This window comes from Stomoxys calcitrans, chromosome 5 (assembly GCF_963082655.1).
Source record: "Stomoxys calcitrans chromosome 5, idStoCalc2.1, whole genome shotgun sequence".
Taxonomy (NCBI): domain Eukaryota; kingdom Metazoa; phylum Arthropoda; class Insecta; order Diptera; family Muscidae; genus Stomoxys; species Stomoxys calcitrans.
In genome coordinates, this window is record NC_081556.1 from 50,895,065 (window position 1) to 50,911,002 (window position 15,938).

The window sequence follows — 15,938 nt, forward strand, 5'->3', positions numbered from 1 at the left end:
CACACATTCTTTACCCTACATTCTGCGATACCACGGTAACATTTAATATGACCTGTCTGTTCTAATTCGGTCCGCCAGCGTTAAACTATGAGAACTACTGTGAGAAACATAGGAATAGTAAAAACGGACCCCCCAACGTTGACGACCCACGCAAACGAAAATAGGACCACGATTTGCGGATCAGCACCTGGAATGTCCGCACTCTTTATAGAGAAGATGCAGTATCCGCGCTGGCGGATTTATAAGAAGTACAAGGCAGATACACACGAAGTGCGATGGACTGGGAATCGCGTCATTGCAACACCAAACGGTGACGAACTATACTATAGCTGCCATAACACGAGGCATGAATTTGGCTGAGGATTTGTGGTTAGTCGGAGACTGAAAAACCTTGTCCCTAGCTTTTCTCCCGTGGATGAGAGTCTAGCCACAATCCGCTTAAAAGCCAAATCCTTCAACATCAGCCTTATTTGTGCCCATGCCCCGACGAAAGACAAAGACGAGCAGATCAAGGATATTTTCTGCGAGCGCCTAGAGAGAGAATATGACCGCTGTCCGGCCAATGATATTAAAATCGTTCTGCGAGATTTTAATGCGAAGAAGAAGAGAAGGAAGACATTTTTGGTCCAACAGTCGGAAAGTTTAGCCTCCACGAGATAACGTCCGGTAATGAGTTGAGGCCGATAGAAAGTTATCCTCCACGAGATAACGTCCAGTAATGGGTTAAGACTGATAGATTTCGCCGCGACAAAAAACATGGTAGTTAGTAGTAGTTAGTATCACGTTGTGATAGCTGGAAGGAATTCATCCAGCGTGTTAGATGTACGATTGATCCGTGAAGCGAATATAGATTTGGATCATTATCTTGTTGCAGCAAAGATTCGCACCCGTTTGAACATGGCGAGGAAAGTACGATCTGAAACTGCACGGAAGCTGGAGATTAAAAAGCTGCAAACACAACTAATGGCAACAGCATACTCCACTCGACTGACCCAACTGCTTGATGAGAGCACTCCTTGTTCCGATGATATAGTGGCGCAGCGGCAAACTATTGCTCACTCCATTAAAAATGCCGCGAAATCCGTACTTGGGTACCGAAAGCCTCCTCCAAGAAACCCATGGTATGACCAAGAGATGCTACTGCAGCTAAGAATGCGGCATATAAAGCAACCCTGTAATCATTAGCAACGCGCCAGATGAAGGACAGGTATCGGGAGAAAAGGAGAGAGGAGAAGCGTCTATTCTGCAGAAAGAAAAAGGAAATGGAAAGGCGTGAGTGTGAGCGAATTGAGATCTACAGGAGTCAGAATGAAGTCCGAAAATTCTACCAAAGAATTAAACATCAAACCGATGGCTTTGTTGCAGGCTTATCCTCCTGCAGAGACAAAGAAGGGAATCTGGTAACTAACACATATAGCATGCTGAGGATATGAAAAGAACATTTTACCCAACTGTTAGTGTCCGATGTTGGCGACGAAGAGGATACCGCAGAACCATTCAATGAAGACGGTATAGAATGTTTACTTTCTAGTAACGATGAGGTCCAAGTAGCAGTGACCCGACTAAAGAAAAACAAGGCCGCAGGAGCCGACGGTTAAGACCGGAGACGACACGCTGATAAGGCGTATGCATCAGCTTATCTGCGCAATCTGGCTAGAAGAACGCATACCCGACAATTGAAACCTCAGCATACTATGTCCCGTACACAAGAAAGGAGACAAAACGGAATTTGCCAACTACAGAGGAATAAGTCTCCTCCCCATCGCATGCAAGATACTCTCGAGCGTACTGTGTGAAAGATTAAAATCTAAAGTCAATGAGGTAATTGGGTCCTATCAATATTGCTTTAGACCTGGTAAATCCATCCTAGAGCAGATATTCCAATGCGCCAAATCCTGGAAAAGATCCGAGAAGGACAAATCAACACCTACCATCTGTTGACTACAAAGCCGCCTTCGATACTCCTTTACGTTCAAAGGTATTCCAAGCCATGTCTAAGTTTGGTATATCCAAAATGAATAAGACTCTGTAGGATGACACTTGCTGATAAGCGTTTCTCAGTAAGAATAGGATAGAATCTCTCCGAACCTTTTAATACCAAACAAGGTTTCAGACAAGGAGACAGTCTATCGTGTGATCTCTTTAATATCCTGTTGGAGAAGAATATACGAGATGCAGATATGAATAGACATGGCACACTAATCACAAGAGAACACATGCTACTCGCCTATGCCGACGACATCGATATCATAGGTCGGTCATCGGAAGTAGTAACTGCAGCCTTTGAAAGAATCGAAAGAGAGTCAGTAAAAATGGGTCTGGCAGTAAATGGATGGTTTCAACTCCCAAAAAGCCTTGCACAACCGAGCAGATAAAGAAAATGGAGAAAGTTGGGAACCACAACTTTGAGATAGTCAGTAACTTTATCTACCTCGGCACCGCCGTAACCAAAACGAATGACACCAGTTTTGAGATAAAGTGAAGAATAATACTGGCAAACAGATGCTACTTTGGACTTAGTAAGCAGTTTAGGAACAAGGCCACCTCTCGACAGGCGAAGATTACACCACACAAGATACTGATACTACCAGTGTTGTTATATGTTTCTGAGGTATGGGTGCTTGTGAAAGCAGATGAGGCAGTGCTTGGAGTATTTGAGAGAAAGATTTTTCGTAAAATATATGGATCAGTTTGTGTTAATGGAGAATGTGGGCGACGTATGAACCACGAGCTGCATGGGCTGTATGACGACGATAGCATAGTTACACACATCAAAATACAACGGCTGCGCTGGCTAGGTCATGTTGTCAGAAGAAGCTCCAGCAAAGAAGTCTTTTGAAAGCAAACACGGTGGTACACGCAAACCGGGCAGATTAAAAGTCCGATGGAAAGATCAAATGGTGGGAGACTCCTCGAAACTTGGTGTCAGAGATTTTAGAATGAGCGCAGAAGATCGAGGAGCTTGGAACGCTATTCTCCTTTCGGCTAGTGGAACAAATGTTTTGTCATAGCCAATTTAAGTAAAGAAAGTAAGTTCTTGGTAACAACGATCGGTCTGTTTCTTTTATTACAAATCCACAGATTGCAAATTATAATATATACGATAAGTAACTCACCTTTTCTAATGTCACCTGACTTTCCCTATATGTGATGAGCATTCTAATCACTTTCCACACTGAGGTTATTCTTCCCTGCAGCAGCGGCATTTACCAACCTAAGGGTTGAAGGTGGCATCTCCGAATAATGTCATAATAATGGATAAGCGCCTAGCGGCAGACAGCCAATGTGCGTATCCAGCACTTGCAAGCAGAAGAATCTCCACTTTAGGTATTCATTTTTTTGATAACCTAAGGTTTCATATATTTCCAAGAGTCACATCTGAAAAAGTTTCCTGAAGGCAGTACTAAAATGACCAACCTCTCCGATATATTTGCTCTACATAACATTACTCTACATGACTTTGGATTTTCCTTTTCTAATAAATGTTACTTTGACCCACTGTCTGTTACACTGGGCCACGGTGTAAATTAATAATTCATTTTATTTAGTGTGTTTTAGTTAAATGTTACATAACAACTAAACAAAGCGTCTACAAAAACAACATTAAAATTCCAAACATAAAAACAACAATGAAGAAAATAAAAGTAGTAAATAACAACAACAACAACATCAACAGAAGACAACAACAACAAAACAATTGGTAGAGACCATTAGCAAAGCCATCAACCATAGAAAATATTCAGTCGTTTTTATTTTTCAAATTCCCCGGCAAAGCAGCCATCACAACAACAACAAACATACTAGTACAACAACAAAGGTAATAATAATAAAATCTAACAAAAAACAAAAATCTTTTCTTCTTCACTCTTCCTAGACAGACAGAAAATTGTGGCTGACAACCGAAACACTTGGAACCGCCAAATCTCCCAGATCTTGGAGAGAAGACCGAAAATTACTCGTACACATCGTCGTCGTTAACCATTTGAAATTGTGCTCCAGACAGTTCCATGGCTGTGAATGGATAGATGAAGTCTTAACGTTTTTTTAAAAGTCTTGGATTTGACATGAAGATTTGGCGTCTCTTTTTAATGACAATAAAATATAAGAAGTGACAATTTAATGAATTGTACGTGATAATCGCCGATCCAAGTCGTCTTTTGGGATGTTGTTTTTGGGGTATAACTTTTTTATGGGCTGAAAAAGAAATGGAAAAGAACTTTGCATGGAATTGTAGGAAAATCTAGGATTTCTTGGAATTTTTATAATTATAATTTAACTAAATAGAAACTTTTTAAATTTTTGAAAAATTGTTTTAATGCATTATTTAGAGGTCTGAAAAAGACTTTTTTTAGTAACCGCTTAAACGTATTGTGCAGATCCCAGGTTCAAATGATTTTTTGCGAAGAAACTATAGGTGTAAATAAATACTGATTGAGAAATTAAATTAAAAAAAAAAAACATCATAAATGTTTTTTTTTTTTTCTCCAAAGTACTTATCCAGTACAGGTCTGCTCAAATGTCTTACAAAATAAATACAAAACAAGTGAAAAGGTGTTAAGTTAAGCGGGGCTAAACTTTGAATACCCACCACCTCGGGTATACATGTGAACCACCTTTCGTCAAAATCCGGTGAAAATGAATACTTTATGCCCCATAGCAGCTATATCGAAATATGCTCCGATTTGGATCAAATAGTAATAAGAACAAGTCATGGTTCAATTGTGTATAACAAAGTATTAGTCTTTTTAGTAGCTATATCTAAAAATCAACCGATCTGAACCATATACGACATGAATATCGAAAAGCCTAACATAAGTCACTGTGTCATTATAAATGCGCCTTTTATGGGCGCAAGACCTTAAAACGAGAGGTCGGTCTATATGACAGCTATATTCAAATCTGGACCGATGTGGGCCAAATTGAAGAAGGATGTCGAAGGTCCTAACACAACTCACTATCCCAAATTTCGGCGATAACGGACAATAAATGCGCTTTTTATGGGCCCAAAAAGATCGGTATATATGACAGCTGTATCCAAATCTTGATCGATCTAGGCCCACTTGCAGAAATATGTCGAGGGGCTTAACTTAACTCACTGTCCCAAATTTCAGCAATATCGGACAATAAATGCGCCTTTCATGGGCCCAAAACCTTAAATCGAGAGATCGATCTATATGACAGCTATATTCCAATCTGGACCAAATTGGATCTGGGCCAAATTGAAGAAAGATGTCGAGGGTCCTAACACAACTCACTATCCCTAATTTCGGCGACATCGGACAATAAATGCGCTTTTTATGGGCCCAAAACCTTAAATCGAGAGATCGATCTATATGGCAGCTATATCCAAATCTAGACCGATCTGTGCCAAATTGACAAAGGACGTCGAAAGGCCTAACACAACTTACTGTCCCAAAAGTTGGCTAAATCGGACAATAAGTGCGTCTTTTATGGGCGCAAGACTTTAAATTGAGAGATCGGTCTAAATGGCTGCTGTATCCAAATCTGGACCGATCTTAGCCAAATTGAAGAAAGATATCGACTGGCCTAACACAACTCACTGTCCCGAACTTCAGCAAATTCGGATAATAAATGTGGCTTTTATGGGCCTAAGACCCTAAATCCACGGATCGATCTATATGACAGCTATATCCAAATCTGAGCCGATCTGGGCCAAATTGAAGGAGGGTGTCGAAGAGCCTAACACAACTCAATGTCTCGAATTTCAGCAAAATCGGATAATAAATGTGGCTTTTATGGGCCTTAGACCCTAAATCCACGGATCGATCTATATGACAGCTATATCCAAATCTGGGCCAAATTCAAGAAGGATGTTGAAGGGCCTTACACAATTTACTGTCCCAAATTTCACCAAAATCGAATAATAAATGTGGCTTATATGGGCCTAAAACCCCAAAATGGCGGATCGGTCTATGTGGCCGCTATATCCAAATCTGAACCGATCTGGGCTAAATTGAAGAAGGATGTCGAAGCGCCTAACACAACTCGATGTCCCAAATTTCAGCAAAATCGGATAATAAATGTGGCTTTTATGGGCCTAAGAACCTAAATCCACGGATCGGTCTATATGACAGCTATATTCAAATCTGGACCGATCTTGGCCAAATTGAAGACGGGCTTCGAAGGGCCTAACACAACTCACTGTACCAAATTACAGCAAAATCGGATAATAAATGTGGCTTTTATAGGCGTAAGACCCTAAATCGGCGGATCGGTCTATATGGGGGCTATATCAAGATATAGTCCTATATAGCCCATCTTCGAACTTAACCTGCTTATGAACAAGAAAAGAATCTGTGCAGAGTTTCAGCTCAATATCTCTATTTTTGAAGACTGTAGCGTGATTTCAACAGACAGACGGACGGACAGACGGATGAACATGGCTAGATCGTCTTAGATTTTTACACTGATCAAGAATATATATACTTTATAGGTTCGGAAATAGATATTTCGATGTGTTTCAAACGGAATGACCATACCGCCATCCTTCGGTGGTGGGTATAATAAGGTTCGATTCGAACTAATTTTGTCAGGAGTGCCGGCCCATAGTGACATCCAGTAAGAAAAATAACAAAAATGAAAAGGGAAGACTTCATAAAAATTATGATAATGAAATATACAGGGGAGATGAAAAGATATGAAAACACAAGAAATCTAGAAATAGAAAAGAGAGCAAGCGCCTATCCATCACGCCACCTCGCAAGTGCTTCCCCGGAGAGTAAGCCCTCACTCATTCAAGTATTCACTTGCGTTTGCACATGCATGGCAGCGTCTTGAGGATTTCATGGCGTTAGGTCTTATCCACGTATCTGAGAAAATTTCCCGGAGACACATCTGCAAGTTCCCCAAGATCGGAGAAGAACCGCCTCTCTAGTACGGAAAGCGTATGACTCTGTAGACCGGGGTATGAGCAGAACAGATGTTTGATCGTTTTCTCCTCATCCTCATCAAGACATCGTCCACAGTAGTCGTTGTGCGGGACTCCCATGCGCGCGGCTATATGACCTATCGCATAGTACACGGCTATGACTTCTGAAATCGTAATCAGTGACCCATTATCAAGGGCCAGCAAATCCCTCGTCCTCTTCCGGTCAAAAGTTAGCCGGAGTGTCCTGGAAATCCGACATTCAAGTACAGAGTCCTGGTCTAAAGCCGCATTGTTGGGGCCCAATTATTGTATTGACTTTAGGTTTAATCTTTCACTCAGTACGCTGGAGAGTATTTTGTATGGGATTGGTATCCCCTTCGCCTCCATTCTCGGACACTAGAAGCTGGGAAATGCTATTTCTATATCCCAGGCATTATTCTTTGTCTCTGTAGGAGGATGTACCTGTACCAAAGCCAACGGTTTGAGTTTCTTTCTTTGGTAAAATTTCCGAACATCATTCTGATTCCGGTACTGCTTGATTCGCTCTCACTCACGTCTTTGTGCTTCTATTCTTTCTGTGGGAAATTTTTATCTCCGATACCGGTTCTCCAAGTGTCGCATTGTTATGCCGAATCTTGGCTACAGTAGCATCTCGACACGCTTGGCCATACCAGGGGTTTCTTGGGGGAGGCTTCTGGTACCCAAGTACGGATTTCGCGGTATTTTCCATGAAGTGGGCAATGATTTGCCATTGCACAGTTATATCATCGTGAAAAGAAGTGCTTTTATCAAGCATTTGTGTCAATCAAGTGGAGTATACTGTTGTCATCTTTTGTGTTTGCAGCTTTTCGACGTCCAGCTTTCGTGCAGTATCGGATCGTACTTTTCTTGCCGCGCTCAAACGGGTACGAACCTTTGCTGCAACAAGGTAATGATCCGGCTTTATGTTTGCCTCTCATATCTAAAAAGCTGGATGAATGCCTACCATATATTACAGCGTGATCAATTTGGTATCCCACTTCTTGATCGAGGAACAACCAAGTGGGCTTGTGATTATTACGATGTTGAAATCTGGTGCTGCTAACTACCATGTATTTTGCCACATCAAAGTATAATAATAGCCTCAATCCGTTATCTAATGTTATCTCGCTAAATTTTCGGATCATCGGATCAAAGATTTTAATGTTATGTCGGGATAGCGTTCATATGTTCTCTCAAGTCTCTCATAAAATACATCCTGGTCTTATAAAAGAATATCAAAGAATTTGGCTTTATGCGGATTGTGGCTAGTCTCGTATCCAGAGAAGTAAATCTGGAGATAAGATGTTTCATGCTGCTATTTACCACAATTACACATCCAAATTCATATCTTGTTATAAGACAGTTATAGTACAGCACCCCTCCCAATCAATTGCACTTCTTGTCGACCTTCAAAGGGTTCGAACATTCCAGGTGCAGATCCTCAGGGTCGTCAACGTTAGGGTAGTCCTTTTTTATCTTTCTTCCTTTTTGTAGAGTCATTGTAAGCAAAGCCCAGCGCCCCAACCCCATGTGGGACTGTCTATGTATCCTTTGATAACGCGAATCGCTTGATTTTAGATCCAACGTCCGCTTCCAACCCCTCCTAACTGGGAACAGACGTTGTTGATAGACATTTATTATTTAAAGGCGCCAATAAATAACCTTGTCATTTCGAGTATCACTGGCACTCAGTATTTATTGTAGGTATGATCCGGTGCCACCCGGAGCCTCACTGAGACTCCTGTCCAAACCGCTGATTGACCGTGACTGTATTCGCATTTACTCCTTATATCTACGAAGACTTCCACTATCCGCAACTTGTGAACACGTCCGGTAGCTCTCAGCTTCCTGTGATTACGACGAATACTTCAGCTCATAGTTCAAACAGTTGTGGTGCTCAAAGTTAACTTGCATATAAATCAAACTCCCGATATAAGTTAAAAAGGGCACAGAAGGCGAATTTTTCATACGACATCAATGAAACTTGAATCATAAACACATCAGCACAAACTGTGATAAACTTTTCTGTGAAGGCCTCATATAATCCAACTTCAAAACCCTTGCCTTATTTGACGCCTCGACACTAAGATCTTACATTTACCAGTTTCTCGGGTAGTTGTTTATATATAAGACCAGTAGGAAGTGCAGAAGTCGGGCGGTGCCGACCGTATAATACCCTACACCTACCCTATAAATACAATTTGAGAGCTTTATCCAATTCTGAACCAATTTCGATGAACCTCGGCGGATGTTTTCAGATGGATAATTAAACAATCCGTATCCAAGTTCGAGCAAATATGTTCAAATTGTAATAATTACAGTTAACAAGTCATCACGATATTGCAATATTTCCCAAAATCGGACGAACATATATTTGGAAGCTTTATCTAAATCTGAACCGATTTCGAACAACTTCTCAGATATTGCGGTTGTCGTCTAGGAAAGCATTGTGCAACATTTTGGCAAGATTAGTCAATAAATGCACTTGCAGTGACTCTTGGAGTGAAAGTTGGTCGATATACATACATATATGACAGCTATATCTTAATCTGGGCCGATTTCTAGGAAATTCACCAAAAATATCAAAAGTCATAAGAAACACCTTCCCGCCAAATTTAGAGAGAATCGGTTAACAAATGAGCACTTTATTGCAATATTTCTCAAAATCGGGCGAATATGTCAATGGGAGCCATATCTAATTCTGAACCGATTTTGAGCAAACTTCTCAGATATTGTGGCAGTTTTCGATGAAAGAGTTGTACAAAGTTTTGATAAGATTGGTCAATAAATGCGCTTGCTATGGCTCTAGAAGTGAAAATCGGGCTATATATATATATATATATATATCTAAATCTGAACCGATTTCCATGAAATTCACCAGCAATATTGAGAGTCAAGAAAAAATCCCTCCTGCCAAATTTCCAGAAAATCCGTTAACAAAAGACCATTTTATTGAAATATTACTGGAAATCGGACGAACATATATATGGGAGCTATATCTAAATCTGAACCGATTTTGACCAAACTCCATGTATATTGTAGTAGTCATCGAGGAAAGTGTTTTGCAATATTTTGGCAAGATTGGTCAATAAATGTGCTTGCAGTGGCTCTAGAAGTGAAAATCGGGCGATATATACATATGAGAGCTATATCTATATCTGAACTGATTTCCATGAAATTCGCCAATAATGTCGACAGTCGTAAAAAAACAAGTGAACAAGTGAACATTTTATTGCAAAATTACTGAAAATCGGACGAACATAAATATGGGAGCTATATCCAGATCTGAACCGATTTTTTCTCGCTTGGTCTCTAGGCCGAAAAACATGCCTGTACCAAATTTTAAGACGATCGGATGAAAACTGCGATCTGTAGTTTGTACACTAATTAACATGGACAGACGGACATAGTTAAATCGAATCAGAAAGTGCTTCTGAGTCGATCAATGGGTCTCTCTCTCTTCCTTCTGGGTGTTACAAACAAAAGCACTAAGATATAGTACCCTGTACCACAGTAGTGGTGTAAATTGCAAATTTGCAAATTTTGCCCATTAACATTCCACTAAGGAACAGGAGCAAACTTCGCACATATCGATGTGTGCAGTCCGATTCATATTTAAGCTCAATGATAAGAGGCCTCCTTTTTATAGCTGAGTCCAAACGACGTACCACTGTGCGACACCGCTTTGGAGAGAGGTTTTTCATGGCATAGTACCTCGCAAATGTTGCCAGCATTAGGAGGGGAAAACCACCGCTGAAAATTTTTTCTGATGGTCTCGCCAGGTTTCGAACCCAAGCGTTTAGCGTCATAGGCGGACATGCTAACCTCTGCGCTACGGTGGCCTCGAGTAGTGATGTAGAGTATAAAAACTAGAATGGGCCTTCTTTGGGCTGAAGGAGTCAATTCAAGAAGTCTGTTCATATTGAAGCTATATAACCCAGTTTAAAACCGCATTGAATCCCATGAAAAAAACCACAGTGGAAGATCGGTCTACGTATACGAATTTGTCGAATATGGCAAAAAAATAGTTTAAGCAAGTTACCGCTTAGTTTTTAAAGACATACCCTGATTTTGATGTGCTGCAAACCGAATGACAAAATAAGTATGGTGTAATGGCTATGACAAGGCTCTTTCCTGCTGCCTATGATTTGCATGAGATATAGGGTATTTGTAATGAAATGGAAAGTGATGGAAACACTACAAAAAATATTTTATTTTATCTGTCTTGCTAGCCAAAGATCTAACGCTGACTAAAAGCTGAGTTTGTGGCAAGCTAAAAGTTTTTCATCTCCAACAGTTGATAGAAGCCCACATGAGCAAAGGGATTCTTTCAGCGGCAAAGAAGTCCAACAGCCGCAGCAACTTGTTGAGCTGTAAAACCGAGACAAATAGATCTAAGCAGGGAATGAATGGAAAAACCAAAACAAAATGGATAAAAAATTGAAAGAAAGACTTTTAAGCCAATTCGAAGCAGTCAACGGCAACAAACATCACCTCAAGCATTTGGCTTCAACGAATGCTCCCCGCAAAAGTTGTGTCTTCGCTGGCCTATGCATGGATGGATGGATGAGCAGATGGTTGTTTGGCTGCTTGTTTTGGCTAGATGGATCGCTGTTGGCTTTGTGAACTGCATGACTAACTCCTGAATAAGTGACGAATAGACTGACGAATCGTCTGACTGATTGGTTGTGGAGCTGCTAGCAGCAACTAGTATGGTGACTATGAATGTAAGCCAAATATCCATAGACTCTGGTCTATGGTCTCTGGTATTACTCAATAGACAGCGGCAAGTATGCTAAAAAGTGAAGTAACCTACTTTTGATTAGTTGGGAGCTTTTATACTTATTTTCCAGTTGCTGTGGTTGTTGATGTTGTTATAGTTATTTGTAGCTGAATTGAGGAGGGTATCTCAATTTGTTTGTATAGTGTGCTGATTTTCATGTTACATTGTGAGGTTATTGATCATATTAATGTGGCATGTGAGGAGGGAAAATCAGTTTGCTTCATATTTTTTTTTTTAAATTTGTGGCTAGGTTATGTAGACTTTAGTTAAAAAAAAGTGAGAGTTGTTAGTCAAAGATGAAGAACACTATTTGAAATTCTTGTCATTTTGCGAGGGGTGGACTAGGATCGAAGGCCAACCGTTTCTAAAATTATACAAAATAGGAGGAACCAGGAAAAATATGTTAATATCGGCAAGGCTGATCCTTGGGAACTTAGCACCAAGGATTATGCTACAAATTTGCTCAAATAAACTTTGCTAAATTTCTGTTTAATGAGGCAAAAATTAAAGCTTCTAAAGGCTGAGGAAGACTAGTCGGAAGATCGGTTTATATGGGAGCTATATCAGGTTGTAGACAGATTTGGACCATATTACCACGACATGTTGAATGTCGTAAAATAACATTACGTGCAAGATTTCAACCAAATCAGATAACAATTACGGCTTACAGGGGCTCAAGGTGTGAAATCATCGGGGCTCAAGGTGTGAAATATGGGAGCTATATCATGTTATACACCTATTTGGACCATACTAGGCACAATTGTTCAAAGTTGTGAAAAATCACTATGTGCAAAATTTCAGATCAATCGGATAATTATTATATCTTCTAGATGCTCAAGAAGTCAAGTCGAAGCACCCCTTAATATGGGAGCTACATCCAAATCTCGACCGACATGACCCATTTTTAATCCCTACATTCCAACAATGATCTACATCAAAATGAAGTAAGTTAGCTTAGGTTTAAGTGTCAGTCTGCCATGAGACTCACTTAGACGTTTTCGTCCATTGTTATACCACAGGAATGGCTATCATAACAAAACACGTAGTGCGAAATTTCATTCCAATCGGATAAGAATTGGGCCCTCTACAGGCTCAAGAAGTCAAGACCCAAGATCGGTTTATATGGCAGCTAAATCAAAACACGGACCGATATGGCCCATTTACAATTCCAACCGACCTACACTAAAAAGAAGTATTTGTGCAAAATTTCAAGCGACTAGCTTTGCTCCTTCGAAACTTAGCGTGCTTTCGTCAGACGGACGGACGGACGGACATGGCTAGATCGACATAAAATGTCACGACGATCAAGAATATATATACTTTATGGGGTCTCAGACGAATATTTCGAGTAGTTACAAACAGAATGACGAAATTAGTATACCCCCATCCTATGGTGGAGGGTATAAAAAACGACATCTTCAAAAATTGGAAAATTTTTTTGTACCCAAGATATCTGGAAAATTATAAATACCTAGCTTTTGTGTATATAGGGGGTAAATAGACGGGTATTTACCAACCCATCTCTAAGCATGTGCAATACGGCGGAAAAAAATTTTACTAGAAGCAAAAGCACTTTATATTGCTTATCGAAGCCAAATGTTTTGTAGGTGTTGTCTTACTTCTGGCTTTATTACAAATCATCCATGGATTCACTTCTATGGGTATATTTTAAAATTGGTTCCTTTTTTATACCCACCACCATAGGATGGGGGTATATTAATTTTTTCATTTCGTTTGCAACACATTTCGATGTCCATTTCCGACCTTATAAAGTATATATATTCTTGATCAGCGTAAAAATCTAAGACGATCTAGCCATGTCCGTCCGTCTGTCTGTTGAAATCATGATACAGTCTTTAAAAATAGAGATATTGAGCTGAAACTTTGCACAGATTCTTTTTTTTGTCCATAAGTAGGTTAAGTTTAAAGATGGGCTATATCGGACTATATATTGATATAGCCCCCATATAGACCGATCCGCCGATTTCGGGTCCTAGGTTCATAAAAGCCACATTTATTATATGATTTTGCTGAAATTTGGGACGATGAGTTATGTTAGGCCCTTCGACATCTTTCTTCAATTTGTCGCAGATCGGTCCAGATTTGGATATAGCTGCCATATAAACCGATCTCTCGATTTAAGGTTTTGGGCCCATAAAAGGCGCATTTATTATCCGATTTCGCCGAAATTTGGGACAGTGAATTGTGTTAGGCCCTTCAACATTCTTCTTCAATTTGGCTTAGATCGTTTCGGATTTGGCTATATCCGATTTCGCCGAAATTTTGATCAGTGAGTTGTGTTAGGCCCTTCGACAGCACTATTCAATTTGGCCCAGATTGTTTCAGGCTTTTCGACATTCGTGTCGTATATGGTTCAGATCGGTCTATATTTGGATATGGCTACCAAAAAGACCAATATTTTCCTCTAATAAATTGAACAATGACTTGCATTTATTACAACACTCAATATCCGTGTCAAATGTGGTCCAATATCCATATTTCGATATAGCTGCTATGGGGGTATAAATTATGCATTTTTCACCGGATTATGACGAAAGGTGGTTTACATATATACCCGAGGTGGTGGGTATCCAAAGTTCAGCCCGGACGAACTTAACGACTTTTTACTTGTTTTGTGATAACAACTATGTCTTTACTGTGATCTTTAATCAGTTCAAATTTTTCCCGAGTTGAAAAAACTTTATTTGCTGTTTATTATTTATTTTACTCAAGTTTAACTAAAATTAAAAATTTGAATCCCAGAATTTAATATATAATACATATATATATTTAATACATAAAAAATCATGTGTGTTGTGCACGGATAATAGAGGTCAGCATGGTTAACAGAGAGAGCATTGTTGAAGCATGGATAACAGAGGAAACCCATGGTTTAGAGATGTCGAAGACCAAAAGCATAGCATGCCGGTTAAAAGATGTAAACCGTTAACAGAAGCCCGTATAATGGAGGTTCCACTGTAGTTCCATTTAGGTTTTAGGTCAAAGATATAATTTGGAGGACTTGACTGATTTAGCAGATGTAAACATTCACAAGTTGTTTGGGCTTTTCCAATCCATCTGGCTGGTTCAACCGTACGAACAATAAGTCTCCTTTCTTTCTTGGCATCACAATGGACTAAAATGTCTCAATGAGTTTGATTGCCGATGTTACTAAAACCTACAACAACCGCAGTAAGAACTATTTTCTTACAGGTTTCGAATCAAAAAGGTCATGGCCCATAAAATTTCATTCCTTCCTTCTAATAGAAATATTATTCCAATATTACTAGGTCCATTGAAATTCCTACAAATGATTTGTTATACCCATTAAAACTTCTGTGGCCCGAAGTAAGTTTTTTTTTTTTTGCTAAATAAAAAATTAGCTGTGGCATTTGACACCACCGGATGCTAAATATCGTAAACTTTTGTTAACAATTTCCCTTTTTTTTGATTAACTTTCTCCTAATAAAGGCTTGAAAAGCTTTATGTGCCTCATAGCAATATCAAATTTCTTAGTGAAGCCACTAAGAATCTATTAGTTATCCAGCTCGGATATTCATTTTGCTAATCATTTTTACACATTTCACAGAAATATTTTTAATAAATACATAAAACATATTTTTTCTATAAAATTCCCTCTAAACTAACAGCCAAAAAATTCTCCCACTTAAATTGAGTTAGGTTCAAAAATGCAATTTTGACCAGTTTTTTTTTTAAACTTTCAAACACCCTCACCTACGTTAACTGCAGAAGACCATAATTATGCCTACAAACTTATCTACGCCTATAACAAGCCCACAAATGTCTGAGTGTTTGCCCCTTTGTATGTTGTCTAACGTATGTATATTTGTTTTAGGCCTAAACTTCAGTTTCACTTTTCAAATGAGAAGTACATAGAAAAAAATTAGAGAAAAAAACATAAAATGCGTGACCTACGAAACTAAGCACAGAAAGAGCCATTTTTTCATTTGCCTTGCAGACCGTTCCGATGACGTTGCATTGGAGCTGACAAAAACTCTTGATTCAGTTCAGTCCTCCTCTTCTTCAAATATTTTTGTTTATTTCTGGAAGTTGAAGTTGTTGTTGTTTTGGTTACTGACTGGTGACTTTTCATCGTTTAAATTTGGGCATTCAAAGAGAATTAGCTTTCATCAATCACCTTTGGAGGCAAAAAGACACAGAAAACACACAAAGGTTCCAAAAATAAACGAAAATTTTTATTAAAGTCGCGAAAGGGCTTTTGGG